This window comes from Vipera berus (assembly GCF_964194415.1).
Source record: "Vipera berus genome assembly, chromosome: 7".
In the NCBI taxonomy this organism is placed as follows: Eukaryota; Metazoa; Chordata; class Lepidosauria; order Squamata; family Viperidae; genus Vipera; species Vipera berus.
The window spans coordinates 30,204,738-30,220,851 of NC_138209.1; the positions used below are offsets into that span (position 1 = coordinate 30,204,738).

General features: G+C 36.2%; 1 protein-coding gene across 1 annotated transcript in view; it reads right to left on the reverse strand.

The window, feature by feature from the left end:
* Nucleotides 1-16,114, reverse strand: part of HHIP (hedgehog interacting protein) — a gene marked incomplete at its 3' end in the record, with an annotated part of 90,407 nt that overhangs the window by 73,608 nt on the left and 685 nt on the right. The gene's annotated exons all lie outside the window — the stretch shown is intronic.

Consider the following 16,114-nt stretch of genomic DNA (forward strand, 5'->3'; position numbering starts at 1 on the left):
TTCTCCTAATTCTTTGTGTGTAAACAGAACACAAAATTGAAGTTGAGGTGTGCACATCTTTTTCTACTAGCATTTAGCAATAAAGTGCTGTAACTGTTTACATGTCTGGATAAGTTGTTGGGTTATAATTCCATAATGTATGTCTTGTTTTCACTGAAATAAAGATATTGTAAATGTGTGAAAATTACATCTTACCAATTCAAGTTAATTGAGCAAAACACCACAAATAATAAAAGTATAATTCCCATTTATGCTACTAATTACTGTAATACTGAAAAGTAATTACATTTAATATAATATTGTAATGTATGTGTTATGCATGCCCAAATACATGGCATGATGGTATTTTTAACTGTACGCTAAACTTTAGCCAGTATTTTACACCTAGATCTTGACAAAAATACTTCTTTTATCTTCTAAAAATACTGTGGACTGACAGACAATATATAGAAGGGGTCAAGTAATTTTCCTTTATATTTGTTGGTATTAATCCAGATAGATCTCTGTTAATGATAATGCGTAGAAAACCATCCTTAAAATATATTGGAAGTGGAAACTACTACAATAATCACGGGTTCCTAGGCATACAAAACAGATCATATTTTAAGCTGTTTGTTTTTATGATGTCAGAAAACTTGCATTTTCTATCCTGGAAAAAAACTGCATTTGAAATATGACCCCATATCTATACACGTAATCTTCCACTTACAACAGTTCGTTTAGTGACCTTCAAAGTTACAACGGCACTGAAAAATGTGACTTATGACCATATTTCACAATTAAGACCTTTGCAGCATCCCCATGATCATGTGATCAAAATTCAGATGCTTGGCAGGTGGTTCATATTTATGACTATTGCTATGTCTCAAGGTTTTATGTGTTCAGCTTTTGTGACCTTCTGACAAGCAAAGTCAATAGGGAAGCCTGATTCACTAAACAACCAAGTTACTAACTTTATCAACTGCAGTAAGTCACTTAACAAATGTGGCAAGAAAGGTCATAAAATGGAGCGAAACCCACTTAACAAATGTTTCACTTAACAACAAAAATTGGGGGCTCAAATAGGGTTGAAGACTATCTGTATGTTCATACAACTAGGCTTTTTATCCAAACTGGCAAATAACACAAATTGTTCATATCTCTATTCCTCCCCGACTTTACATTATAAACTGAATTGATTAATAATGTATTTATTATTAGGTCCATTGACCTTTCATAAGTGATTGAAAGTTTGTGTATAACTAACATTAGTTTGAAAAATTAATTTAAAAGTATGCTGAGGGTCATGAGCAACAATATCCATTAAAACATTTAAATGATTTACAGTATATCTTTAAATATATTCTTATATTCTTTAAAATATAATTGAAGTTAGCAAAGATTATTTATGGATCTTGTAATACAGGTAGTTCTTGACTTAGGACCACAGTTGGGACTTGAATTTTGGTTGCTAAGTGATGTAGTTGTTAAGTAAGTCATCTCTTAAAAGCAAAAGTTGATTTTGAACAAGCAGAATAAAAAGACTATTGATGTTTTTGAACTTTGGTATTGGAGAAGTTTCCTGAGAATATTGTGAACAGCCAAGAATACAAACAGATCATCAAACAAATCAACCCAGACTTCTCAATAGAGCTAAAAATGAAGTTTCCAGTACTAAGAATGTAAGAAGGAAAGAGTAGAAGAGCACAACCAGTAGCAAGGTGGATTGACTCAATTACAGTGGTGATGAGTGCACTGTTGGAAGATTTGAAAAAACAGGTTAGGAATCATCATGAAGAAAATCTACCTATGTGTCCACAGGAATTGATAACAACCTGATGGCACATAATTAATTTCTTCTTATTAGTAATCACAATGTCCACAAAGAGATTCAGACAGTCAAATCAATGTGCTCTTTGCACAGAGGGAATACTTCTAAAGTATAAAATAGTCTAGACGAGTTTTTCTTAAACTTTCTTCTCTCAGGACCCTTTCCCACTTTTAAAAATTAAAGAAGACCACAAAGGAGCATTATTTTTATCAATATTTATTGTATTAAAATTAAAATTAAAATTGATTCATTTGCTACCAACCGTTACTTCTCATTTTCAACATTGCTGGAAAATAATTTTGATTTCATGGATCTCTGGGAGGGCCTTGATGGATCCCTAGGAGTCCTAGGACTACACTTTAAGAAACACTGGGTAGATATTTAATAATAATCTGGTTTTGTACACATCTGTCTTGCCATTAATTCAAAGCAATGGATTGTTCGTTGACTTCAGTTCGACACAATCATTCCCCAGCATCTAGTAGACAAACTGGGCCTTTTAGGCTTAAACACTCCTTTGTGCAACTGAATTCATAATTTTCTTACCAACAGGCCCCAATATGAGCGAGTTGGAAGAAATACCTCTAATACCATTTTCTTGAGCACAGGTTCTCCTCAGGGCTGCGTCCTAAGTCTGCTGCTGTTCACCCTGTTGACTCATGACTGTTGTGCTAGGTTTGGCACTAACCATATTGTGAAGTTCGCAGATGATTCAACAGTAGTGGGCCTTATTCATGATGACAAGGTGGAAGTTTACCGCAAGGAGGTTGAGGGGTTGGTGAACTGGTGTAAGGAAAACAGCTTAGTTTTAAATACTGGAAAAACCAAAGAGATCATTGTCGATTTCAGAAAAGGCAGGCACAGCCACACTTCTCTGTGCATTAATGATTCACCTGTGAAGACGGTTACCAGCATCAAATTCCTGGATATGCAGCTAACGAGTAGGCTGGCTTGGTCGCTCAACAGTGAGAAACTGATGAAGCGGGCACAGAAGTGCCTGCATTTTCTGCGTCACATGAGAAAAGCACATCTTCCTTCCCCTGTCCTGACCGCTTTCTACAGGCGGACAATTGAGAGCATCCTGTCATACAGCATCACAGTCTGGTTTGGAAGCATCACTGCTTCAGACAGGAAGGCGGTGCAGAGAGTGGTGAGGATGGCTGAAAAGGGCAGTTCCCTCCCTCCCATCCAGGACATAGCACAGAAGCGTTGCTTGAGCAGGGTCCGTAAGATTATCTGGGACACTACACATCCTCTTCACGACCCGTTTTCCTTGTTCTGGGAGGAGGCTTCATGGTATCCACAGCAGAACATCCAGATTCAGCCATAGTTTTATTCCATACAGCATTAACCTTGTGAACTCTCAGGCTTCCTCCTTCCATTATATATTCAAGATGGACAGTATTTAATATTTATCTGTTATGTAATATAGGGGTATGGGTCTATACATATGTTGTATATAGTATGTTTAGGTGTGTGTCATGTGTTTCACTTTGAGAGCAGGCAACTAAATTTCATTTTTGATGTGTGCCGTTGTGCCCACAGTAAAAAAATGACAATAAAGGTTATCTTGTCCTACTTTTGATAACCGACAAGCAAAAACAATAAATAAACTAGGCCATTACATACTCAATGAATAAGCAGAGACGTTAGTCTGATACAAAGGTGTAGCCCAACATTTTGGTTGCTAAGTGAAACATTTGTTAAGTGAGTTTTGCCCCATTTTATGACTCTTTTTGCCATAGTTGTTAAATGAATCAGTGCAGTTGGTAAATAAGTAACACAGTTGTTAAGTGAAACTGGTTTCCCCATTAACTTTGCTTGTCAGAAGGTTGCAAAAATGACTCTGGGACACTGCAATTGTCATAAATATGAATCAATTGCCAAGCATCTGAATTTTGATCATGTGACCATGGGGATGCTGCAATGGTCATAAGTGTGACAAATGGTCATAAGCCACTTTTTCAGTGATGTAACTTTGAACAGTCACTAAGTGAACTTCTGTAAGTTGAGGACTACTTGTATAGTAAGTGAGCCCTAAATAGATGGGAGAAGATGGGCTGGGCATACAACCTCCAATCCTATTGCTCCATTTCTTTAAAGTAGGATAGAACATCTCTTGCAGTTTAAAGAACCACTAAGTGGGGGGGAAAATTATTAGCCTTACAAAAACTATTAGCAACAAATTATTAGTGACAAAAATTTTATCTCAGTATTAATTTCCCATGGCCACCTAGGTGTTATGTAAATTAGGCAACGGCTGGCTTTATTCCTGACTCAGTGTCTCCAAAGTGCCTGAGCTGAGCTAGGGGAAGACATGTGTTGGCCACAATAATTCCCTGAGTGGAAAAAGTAGTGGAAACTGGACAGCAATAGCTGTAATAGCTTTTGTGCTTCCCACAGCTGCATGGCTGGGCTGCCCAAAGGAAAAAAGCAGCTGCAACCTAAAGAGCTGACAGTGGCAGCTGGAACTTTGGATGGTATCAGCATTAGAAAAAGACTGCGGGACAAAGAGCAGGAGTAACCGGCACTGCCACTCACCACAGAGGAGTCCATTCCCCATCAAACAGTGAAAAAAGAGAAAGAGAGGAAGTGGGGAAAGGTTTAGGCAAAAATTGAGAACTGCCACAGCAGCAGTCAAAATAGAGATGGAAATTATGTGAGCAGACATTGCCTACAACAAAATGATGACAACTCAAACATATTTAGGGCTTGCTCCATTCATTTCCAATTTCTTAAAAACCAACCTGATTAAATAATATCACATCACTGTTAGGCAAGTAAATGGAATTGTTTTTGGAAACAGAGCCCAGGTCCCATTCTACTCTTCTTTCAGCCCAATCCTACTTTAAACAAGTTTTGAACCTAAAGGTGAGGATTTTTTCCCCAGTTTTCATGTTGCTTTTCAAGAATACTACTGACAAACTAGATAACTACTATAATTCTTGTTATAACCTCTCTTTTGTTCAAAATGTATTGACTCTGCAACGTTAATGTCTGAGCTTCTCACCATGGGCTCTATGGAGCAAAGATTGAGAAGACATCTGAACTTTCTGTTTTTTGTATTTTTAATCCCATTTATATCCCACCCTTCTCCGAAGACTCAGGGCGGCTTACAATCTAAGCACAAATCAATGTGCTTAGCAATAGCCTTCATTCTATGTATATGCCTGCTTTATTAGGGCTTTTGCCCCCCCCCCAGCGGCATTATTACAAAGTCAGCTTATTGCCCCCAACAATCTGGGTCCTCATTTTACCTACCTCGGAAGGATGGAACGCTGAGTCAACCTTGAGCCTGGTGGGATGCGAACCTGCACTAATTGCAGGCAGCTGGTGTTACTTAAGGAGGCATTAGCCCACTGCTCCACCAAGGCTCTTGATCTCTGTGTAGCTAAATTGACGTATATCCATCACCAGATACGAGTCAAGTAATTCTATGCTGAACCAATAAGTTACAGGAAATCTACAAATTATGACCTCAATTGGAATCAGAAAATTCCTCATTAAAAGGTAAGTAAAGCATCACATGATCACATCTTAAATTTTTTTTTGCTGTTTTTTTAAGCAAGACATCAAGTAACCATAACGTGTGACATTCCTTATCATTTTCCCTATTGACTTTGTTTGTCAGAAGCCAACTGGGAAGACTGCAAATGGTGATCATATGATTGCATGTTGTAAGTGTGAGCTAGTTGCAACCATCTATATTGCAATCACATGAGCATAGGGATGCTGCAATAGTTGTAAGTGTGAGGACCTTTAAGCAAGCCACTTTTTTCAACGCTGTCATAACTTCAGACAGTTGCAAAGCAAATGGTTGTAAGTCAAGGACTGCCTCTATAGTAGTTATCTTAATAGTTGGGCCCACGAGCCTTGATCTAGCTGAGACAACTTGAATGAATGAAAATGTAAGGGTTCCTCCAGCTGTCTATTGATTGATGGCTAGATATGTGTATAGTTTCCCACCCCCCCTGTACTATATATAGTTTTTCCAGACAAGCTGGATGTGACATAAAAATGTATCAGGTGGGAGTGTCATTTGGAATCTGAAGTGCTTGGATTGGCAGTTGTTGCTATTTTTGTTTCACTGAGAACTGTATACAGATAGTCCTAGATTTACAGTCATTTGTTTAGTGACCGTTCAAAGTTACAACGGCCCTGAAAATGGTGAACAGTTTTCACATTTACAACCACTGCAGGATTGCATGGTCACGTGATCAAAATGTGGATGCTTGACAACTGGCATGTATTTATGGGGGTTACAGTCTCTTGGGGTCATGTGATCACCCTTTGTAACCTTCCTAGCTGGTTTCCAATAAGTAAAGCCAACGGGGGAAGCAAGATTCACTTAAAGCCTCATGAGTCACTTAACAATTGCAGTGATTCACTTAAAATCTGTGGCAATAAAGATCATAAAATGGGGTACAACTTCATGCTTAGCAACAGAAATTTTGGGTTCAGTTGTGGTCATAAGTCGAGATCTACTTATATATATATTAAAGTTATTTTTGAGGTAGTTTGTGCTGGTTTCTAATTATTGTTAGTCAACGGTCAGTTGTTTGAAAGGTGTGGCCATATTTGTTTTCATTATTTAATGGTGCAGTGTTGTAATTTTTCAAAAACTTGCGCCAATACATTTCTCTAAAAATATATGTGTAAAAGTTTGAGTCTGTGAGAGACAGAGACAGAAAGAAAAACAATTGAGCTAAAGTGAAAAAGGGAATTAACTCACTTTGAATTTTGATAAATTCCCTAATTGTAAAACACTTACTGCTAAATGCAACCAAATTTTCTTGAAAGGTAATATAGCTTCTGGAAAAAAATAGAAACCATACTAAAACTTCAGTCTTAAAACTGAGTTTCTTTTAAAAAAAACACACTTCTCATGGACATATTTTATTCAATATCTGAATAATATATACAGTATAATTCAATATAATTCAACCAATGTCAGAGAGCACCAAGGACACCACATTTCAATCCTGAACTACAAATATTCTTCTTCATTGATATATACTTACAACATATTTTGGGGTTTTGTATTATTTAAAACAGAGTGAAATGTCCATTTTTCTATTATATAAGAGTTTTTAAATATTTAAACTGTTCATTAACTAGTTTTAATGAGTTTTACACAACACTAAAGGAGTGTAGTAATCTTATAGTAGAAAAGGAAATAGCATGCTCTTATTTTTATGTTATAAACTTAATAATCTTGGAAATTTGCACAAGATATTTCATAATAATTGATTTATGCATGCATACTTATACTAATTATATTTTTTCCTTCCAAAAAATAATGTAGCATTCCAGCTGTTTTCTGCATTCTAATGTTGTAACCAAGAATTAATTTGATATTCAACACCTATTAAATTTATTCAGACCATGGAATAGGAGCGATATGTGTGATGATTTAGATTTATAATTATTAATGAATATTTCTGGCAAATGTATAAAGTTTTTTTTTGCTATATTACTCCATTCATTCTGCTCAATTAATTGCTTTCTTTGCCAATTCCAGGATTGTTAATTCAGATATCTTTTGAAATATATATGTATAGTTTCCTGAATCTTCTGAGATACTGCAGTTCTACAAGATATTTTGACCATCATGTTTTATTGGTTTGATGGTAATCATATAATAGTTATCTTCAAAGTAGATCAGAGGGTGACTTAATTGTGTTATGTAATTAGTTTGTGATTTTAATACATTTAAGCTAATGAAATGTACTGAAGGTATTATGACTGCTTTGACACTGGAATATCAATTTAATTATTAGGCATTCAGCTTTACATTCCCTATTTGTAAACTACAATACCTTCAAACAATTATATTACATTTTTCTTTGACTGCATCACATGTATTCTGTAGCCGAGTTAAAGCCGAATAACTCAAGTAACAAGTTCAGAAATAATGGGTAAAATAAACAAATAGTACTTAACATGTTTAGAATTTAGCAGATTTAATTCCAACTCTGGCAATAGGAATATCACCTAAATTTGTAATCTCTAAGCAAGCTTTAGCATAATGGATCTTCATCATTAATGTAATTTTACACTTAAAAATGGTGCACAAACACACACACACACACACACACACACACACACACACACCCAAATGTGCATGGTGAGCTGCTTTCTGAACTTTTGTTTCAGCATCATATACTGTAACTGTTAGTCTTAAAATGCGTGATTTTGCTACAATCTTTGCTACAATTTTCAGCCTTGAATAGGGAGCAACTGACAGAATCATATGATAAGGTCATACCGCTCAAAGGGTGGCCAATTCTGCCCTAAAAACTAGCCTAATGGACATTAATATCTTACATATCTTGAATAGCAGATAATGTTATCTACCAGTCTTTGTTTTTGACATGTTTTAGAGCCAAGCTAATTTAAAGAGAGAAGCAACCTGGAACTAAGGAGAAACTTCCTGACAGTGAGGACAATCAACTAGTGGAATAGCTTACCCCCAGAAATCGTGGGTGCTCCATTTTTAAGAGGAGACTGGACATTCACCTGTCTGAGACGGTGTAGGTTCTCCTGCTTGAGCAGGGGGCTGGACTAGAAGACCTCCAAAGTCCCTTCCAGTTCTATTCTATTCTACTTTAGGAATGATATTTCTATTTTAAGCAAAATAGTACACCTTCTCTTTTGAGAAGACATTGCAGTGTCTTATTATAGAGTTGGCAAAGCTGCAGTGCTTTAATAGTGGAAACCTTTTTCTAGCAAATCAGATGTGATGAGTTTACCTTTAAAGTCTTACAAAGTGTAAAAGTGTCCTAACAAGAGTTTGCCAAATCCCTGTTAGAATAGACAGAAAAGATAAATGAAGAATAAACATAGAAATGTTTGAAGGTAGAAAAAAAATACGGAATTTTTGACTTCTTCCAACACAAAATACTCCTGATGATAGCTTCTGATTGGACTGTTAAGATGCAAAGTGTCCAGCTGACATCGAATCTGGTTTACTGTCCTCTGAATAGGTGTGTACTGAAAGAGAACACTTCAGTTTCTTAGAAAGAGATTCTACTTTATGGCTACACAATTATTTCCTTATTCCTGTTTTGAAATTGTACGGAAAGTTTAGTCCATTTGTTTGAACATTCTGCTCCATTCAGAATATAGCAAGTAAGTTGATGTTCAGTCTTGGCTTGAAAATCTCTAAGGTGAAATATCACCTTCTGGAATTGATTATCATTGTCAAATTGTTCTTGTCAATGTTTTTTTTTCCTTAATGTTCTGCAATGTTTTCCTATTTTGTAAATTGTAGAGTAGACACAGTAAATTGTAGTAGACAAAATACAATTTATTTTGTAAATTGTAGAGTAGACTTGCTTTCTGGTTAGGAATACATTTCACTTATATCACTAGCCTCTATTTCAAACATGTATTTTATGAGGAGAATGTAATGTATTTCAGAAAAAATAGTCAAATTTTGTTATATTATCAGAAAATAAAAACTGGTTCACAATCACAATTTTAAGAAGAGACTGGACAACCATTTGTCTGAAATGGTATAGGGTTTCCTGCCTGAGCAGAGGGTTGGACTAGAAGACCTCCAAGGCCCTTTCCAACTTTTTTTATTATTATTATTATTATTATTATTATTATTATTATTATTATTATTATTATTATTATATTTATTTATTTATTTATTTTTATTATATTTATATACCGCCCTTTCCCGAAGGACTCAGGGCGGTTTACAGGGTGATTAAAACGAAAAATACAAAAGTTAAAAACAATTTAAAAAATTATATCAATCCCTGAACAAATAAAAACCCCAGTTAAAATTAAAATTAAAATTCTCAGCCTGGGCCAGAGAGCTCGAAGAGCCAGGTCTTCAGGTCCCGGAGGAATGAACGGAGGTCGGGGGCAGTCCTAAGCTCCACTGGCAGCTGGTTCCAAAGGGCAGGCGCACCCACTGAGAAGGCCCTCCCCCTGGGTGTTATCCGCCGGCAATCTTTTACCGGCGGCACCCTGAGAAGACCCTCCCTGTGGGAGCGCACTGTTGTTGTTGTTGTTGTTGTTGAAAAAAAACTTGCACAAAACAGTTTTATGTACCAGATGATTAAAAGATAAAATTATTTTAAAAATGCATAGTAAATTCATTGAAATTACATTTTGTAAAGCTAGAAATGGTACCAGGAAGAGGGCAACCAAAATTATTGTGGTACTCCGCTATAATGAGTTTACATTATTATTTCTAGTTTAGAAAAAAAGTGAGCAAATAGCACCTATAACATATTTATAAAATTACATCTAAATAGTGCAAGTGAAAAGAGATAAGGTTTTCTCACTCTCTTAGAAAATTATCATTTAATGTCATAATCAAAAGTTGCTAAATAATGGAAGATTTAGGGATCTTCTAGGAAAGAAGGCTTTTTTTAAAAAAACACAACAACAATTAAGTTGGAATATTGAAGCTTGGAGATTTTTTTGGTCATTTTACCTATGTGGAAACTGTGGTATTTGTTCATACAGAATGTAACGATACCTATCAACGTTGATAATTTGAACAGGACTTAGGCAGATTAGTCTTAGAGTAGCTACTGTTGATGGCAATTCTATTTGATCTCTAACACAAGAAACAGTATGTTCTTGACACCTGCATTGGGGCAAAGAAATGGGAAAATTCTACTGTTGCTTTTGGGTTTCCTTATCTGTTTCCCAAAAACATAAGAGTGGACTACAGACTGTTTGGTCTGATCCAGCTCTTTTTATGTTCTTATCTAAATATCAGAGGCAAGAATTTTTGGCATCCTAGATTTCCCTTGTTTGCCTATAGCAGGGGTGTCAAACTCGCTGCATCACATGATGTGTTGCGATGTATCGTGACTTTTTCCCCCTTGCCAGAGCTAGGATGGGCAGGGCTTCCATGTGATGCATCTGGCCCATGGGCCATTTGACACCCCTGGCGTATAGCAATGTTTTTCAACCTTGGCAACTATAAAAATGTGTAGACTTCAACTCCAAGAATTCCTCAGTCAGCATGCTGGCTGAGAAATTTTGGGAGCTGGTCCACACTTCTTAAAAGTGCCAAGTTTGTGAAACAGTGGCCTATAAAGTTGGGCTGGTCATAAGAATACACACAGGAAAATATTTCTCAGCTGGGCAGACTACTATCCTCAATGACCTGGAGCCTTAGAAATGCCACAAAATCTCCCATCTTGTGTCCTGCTGCAGAGTCAAACAAGTGAAAGAGAGTCTACAAGCTATGGATGGCTCTGAATGGTTTGAGAAATGAAAATCAAATGTGTGCTAGATAAGTCTTCCTGAAATATGGAAACGTTTCTACAGGAAGACCCCATTTTTTAAAATCTAGATGTCATATGTATAATTAACGTTGCTGTCACATTACAGAATTACTCTATGTGAGCTCAGCTGCTCATATGGCTACCTTCCAAGATATCAGACTATCTAACTCACTATTATCTACTGTAGCTGAAAGAAATAAATATCCTAATGTCTTTTCAAATATACTTCACCATCAGGTCTATGATAAGTCCACACAGGGCTGATGAGAGTATAGATCTATGGGCAGGTCATGTCATCCACATGTTGGAAAAGCACATACCTAAAGAGCTCCTTCTGCTGGAAGATGGTCACATGGAGGATAGAAGAAATGGTACAAAGAACCATTAAAGGGCTCCCTGAGGTTACTACAAAATGCTGTAAAAAAATCTCCCTACCTGGTGTGGCCTCATCCATAATGGCTGTCAAGGTTATGAAGCAATGCATACTGCTGAAACACAACATAAGCCTGAGCTAGGTAAGACCAGAATCACTAGTGCAACAACTGCATTGGCTATACATGTCTAACTGTGTAAGAACATTCAGTGCCCAAAGTGGTCTGATCAGTCATCTTTGGACACAACCTATCTAGTCTTGACATAATTTTTAAATAATGATGTTGAGGTCTTCAGTGAGGAGGATAGAATAGATATCAGGTACTGAACCTGGCAATTTTGCACACAAAAGTCTGTTCTCAATTATTTTCACAATATGGATCTGTTAACTGAGATATTTTAAACTGAAGATCAGCCTGAGCTTTGGAAAATGTTTGCTCATATGCAGTACATAATGTTCTGTTCTTGGCTTTACTAACTGGCAAATAATAATAACAATAACAACAACAACAACAACAACAACAACAACAACAACAACAACAACAATAATAATAATAATAATAATAATAATAATAATAATAATAATAATAATAATAATAATAATGTACTGGGCCTGAATAAATGGATTAATTGCTCCAACAGCACCAATAAATTCAAATTCATTTTAATAATAAGTATGTCTTGAAGCTAAAAATTTGTGCTAATTGTTTTCTGTTTTCAAAAATAATATGTAAAATTATAACATCATATTGATTTACACTTTTGAAACATCCATTCTAATTATTATGTCTACTGCTGACTAGTTTATGACATCTCTTAATTTATTCATTAACTTTTACAGAAAGACAGATAAAAATGGCAGGTATTGAAAGATTTGGCCTGGCAATAGGTTAATAGCAAAAACATAACGGACACAGATTAACATAGTTTCTGCATATGAAATCTATTTATTATTTTCAAGTAGGGTTCAAGTAGGGAAGTGATGTTTGAGACTGGGGGAAGGGAAAAGTTCAAATCTTTAAGTTCAAGCTTTAAGATTAATCAGTATTTGAAACTTGAAACTAACTTCTTTTAACTGCAATATTATTCATCTGCTAGTTTGAACATAAACTTCATTGGGACTATAGTGCTAGATTGTGTCATTAAGGAGTTCAGTTTCATTTTTAGGACAATAATAAATAGATCATTGTACCAAGGCAGCTGTTAAAGGGACCCCAAGATGACTTATTTGTTTAGTTGGATGTGTTCAACAATAGCTTTTGTTTAAGAAAGAATTAGACACAACAATTGCAATCTTAAAAGGGCACACTTGAAAACAATTACTTTTCATTCATTCCACAAGAGCCTCAGTTGTGAAACCAACTAAGATAGAGAAAAACCACTATGCTTGACAGTCTGCAAACAAACTTTAAACCACACACAAAATATTAAAATGTATGGTTTGCTGATGAGATTAGTGAATTAAATTAAAAGAATAAAATGTCAATGATATCATTACAAAAGAGAAGCTTGTCGTTTCATTTCTGTGCATTAAAATATGTTCTGTCTCATCTTTGTGATTCTTAAGAGACTGGCTATGTTTCTCTTAGCAGTTATTAATTTTGATAATAAAATTTGTCAGCCAAAGGGCTGACAAATGTAATCTTAATTTTGGAGGTTCCTTGTAATTAAAGTAACTGATGAACACATTGCCTTACTTTAACTCTGCCGAAACACCTTTCCTTAGATTATTTATTTGCCTATTTATTTGTTTGTATCCCATCTTTATTACTTTCACAAATAACTCAAGGTGACAGACATATCCAACACACCTTACTCCTCTTTTCCCACAACAATAACCCTGTGAGGTGGGTTGGGCTGAGAGAGAGTGACTGACCCAAAGTCATCCAGCTGACTTTCATGGTTAAGGCGACACTTGAACTCATCACCTCCCACTTTCTATCCTAGCATCTTCACCACTATACCAAACACATATATGCTGTGGCACTTCAAAACATACTAATGTAGTTTTTGGATTCCTTCCAGATTACCCTGTTCAGGGTTTGATGACTTTAAATTGGATGCATTTTCAATGGAAAGTTATGCCTCAGATGTCTAATGAACAAGAAATGATTTTTTTTTTAAAAAACTCCAAACAAATCCCACATGCATCTGTTAGAAAACTTTATCTGGGAGCTACTTCTATTGAACTCCAAATACTGATCTTAAACCCTATTGCAAATGAAGTAAATTACTTATGTATGAACAGGACTGCATTGTATTCATCCTTACTGTTACTGAAATATAAAGTATGTACTTTTGTTTTTCTGTTTGTAAAAATAAGCAGTCTTTTAAAAATACAATTGGAATTATTTGGTGCATTCTCTTTCTCCTCTATGATAAAGTCTATGTCTTCCAATTAAATGCATTGTCACAAATGTGAAAAATGCTAAAAAAGCAAGACTTAGAAATAAATGTCATAACTGTCACAAATTACTAACTCCTAGAAATTCAGGAATTGTTTAAAATCAGTCTCGTTGTTAATTCATCACATAAATACAACTTTTTATTACAAAATTCTCCAGTGAGTTCATATTATAGATGTTGTGCTACTGCTGCAGTGGCTAACTGTCAATGATGCTAACTGGGCAGATTAAGGACATTTTCCTTCCCAGCTTGGCTTGGCCATTTGTGGGTTTCAGTTAGAACCTTTAGAAAATTATCTGAATGCAGTTAGTGTGCAGTTAATGTGATTACCACACAGGAGCTTGCTGACACTACCTCTGGCCAAACATGAGGAGAAAATATCCATCCAAGCTCCTGTTGCATCTGTTAAGAATAGAGTTTGATTCGCTGAAACCCTGCAGCAAAGGCAGCTCTCACCCATCTGGGAGTGGAGGCAATAGGACAAATGCTCCCTCAAAAGGCATGAACATTTGGACAGAGCTGGGGACTGAAGGAGAATGATGTTCTCCAGTTTCACCCATTACTGAACCAACCAACAAACACAATGGTGTTGTTGTTATTCTTTTGCCATAAGCAACAGGACTCTGTGTGTGGGCAGCAGTTTAGTGGGGAGGAGGATAAGTCGACCCCTTTTTGTCCTATTGATTTTTTTCCCTATTTGCATGACTTGAGCAAATTAAATGATGCAATATGGCTTTTTGTTACAAAACAAAGTGAGAGATACCACCCAGACACATATGTTGATTCGTAGAAGCTGTTTACATGAGAATGGGGTGAAATCTACCGTGAACTGAGCATAAAAATTCGATTCAGCCTGGGTATTTTTTTTTAATTGTGCCTGGGCCAGAAAGACTGAAGCACAAGTTTTCCAAGCCACTCTCAGACCTTGACAACTGCAGTGTTGTAACAGAGGAATTCTTAATTAAACTAAATGCTGGAGGGGGGGGGGAGAAGGAGGGCAATGAGAAAGACACCTGATTGTTTGTTTCACGTGCAGTGATTCTCAATGACATTTATTCATCCCATTTCACTCCCTAGCTTCAGTTTTGCACGTTGCACTCCTGATCAAAACAATAGGCTGCAAAACTTATAACATCCACATGCTGAAAGGCAGTGAATTGCAGCCCCATTAAGAAGCAGACTATCTTCTTATTCTAAAATAGCTAGATTGTCATTCCACATCACATTTCCAATAAAAGTTACACATTAATGCTCTTTTCTCAAGTCAATGATATATTTATAGATGGAGGGTTCTGAAACATAAGAGACAATGTATTCAACATTTCTCTCTTGGTGAAACTAATGTCAACCACTGCACATATGCTATTATCCTATACCGATTTGCTGTGAACAAGTTCATAGAATTCACTCATCCTGTCCTCTCAGGTTTCTCTCCAGAAGAGTCTGAGTAAATTACTGGAGGACCTGAAAGGATCGTAAAAGTTTTGCAGTATCCTGGCATCATCTGCTCTCCCAGTCACTATCTGCTAACTTACGTTTCCTGCCCAAACATGTGGACAAACTGTGAATACCACCACCTTAATTTACAATTCATCACTATCGTGGCATGCCAAATGAGTCCAAAACCCCCCACTAATCCTTCTTGACAGATTCCTCCATCTGCAACATCTTTTCAGCTAAGGGTCCAAATTGTACCTGTTTCTACTTTATTCATGAATTCATTTCTGCATTTGTTCCTATTTGATAGCTGAAATCCTCAGAAGGATGTTTCTATTCCTTTCCTTTGCTGGTTCCTTATCTCAAAATTTTTCTTTTAAAATAAATACATAAACCCTGCTGTCTTCATAACATATTGCTTCCCTCCTCCTCTTCCGTGGATGTTTGGAATCCCCTGAGCACCTGGCTAGTAACGGCAGAGGTAAACTAGATTGTTTAGTGTATGCAGGGTTTATTCTGTTGCCTAATTATTCTTCAGCATTTAGAATGCATCCTCCTTCTAATCTGGAAGGTCAGTAATAACTACCAATACTCGTAACCCACTTGAAATAATTTGCCCAGGTGGAACAAAGATACAGGATGCTGCAGTTCGATTCAACACAAAGAAACATTTAAAATTAACCCCATTTAGTTAGAAACACCCCAAATTGGATTACACCAATGCCAAAAGTGCAACATCTAGAAGGAACAGCATTTTCCCATACTGTTTCACTATGTTCAGTGAAGACTATTGTTCAGTCAGCTTTTGCTCAATCTACAGTCTTTCATA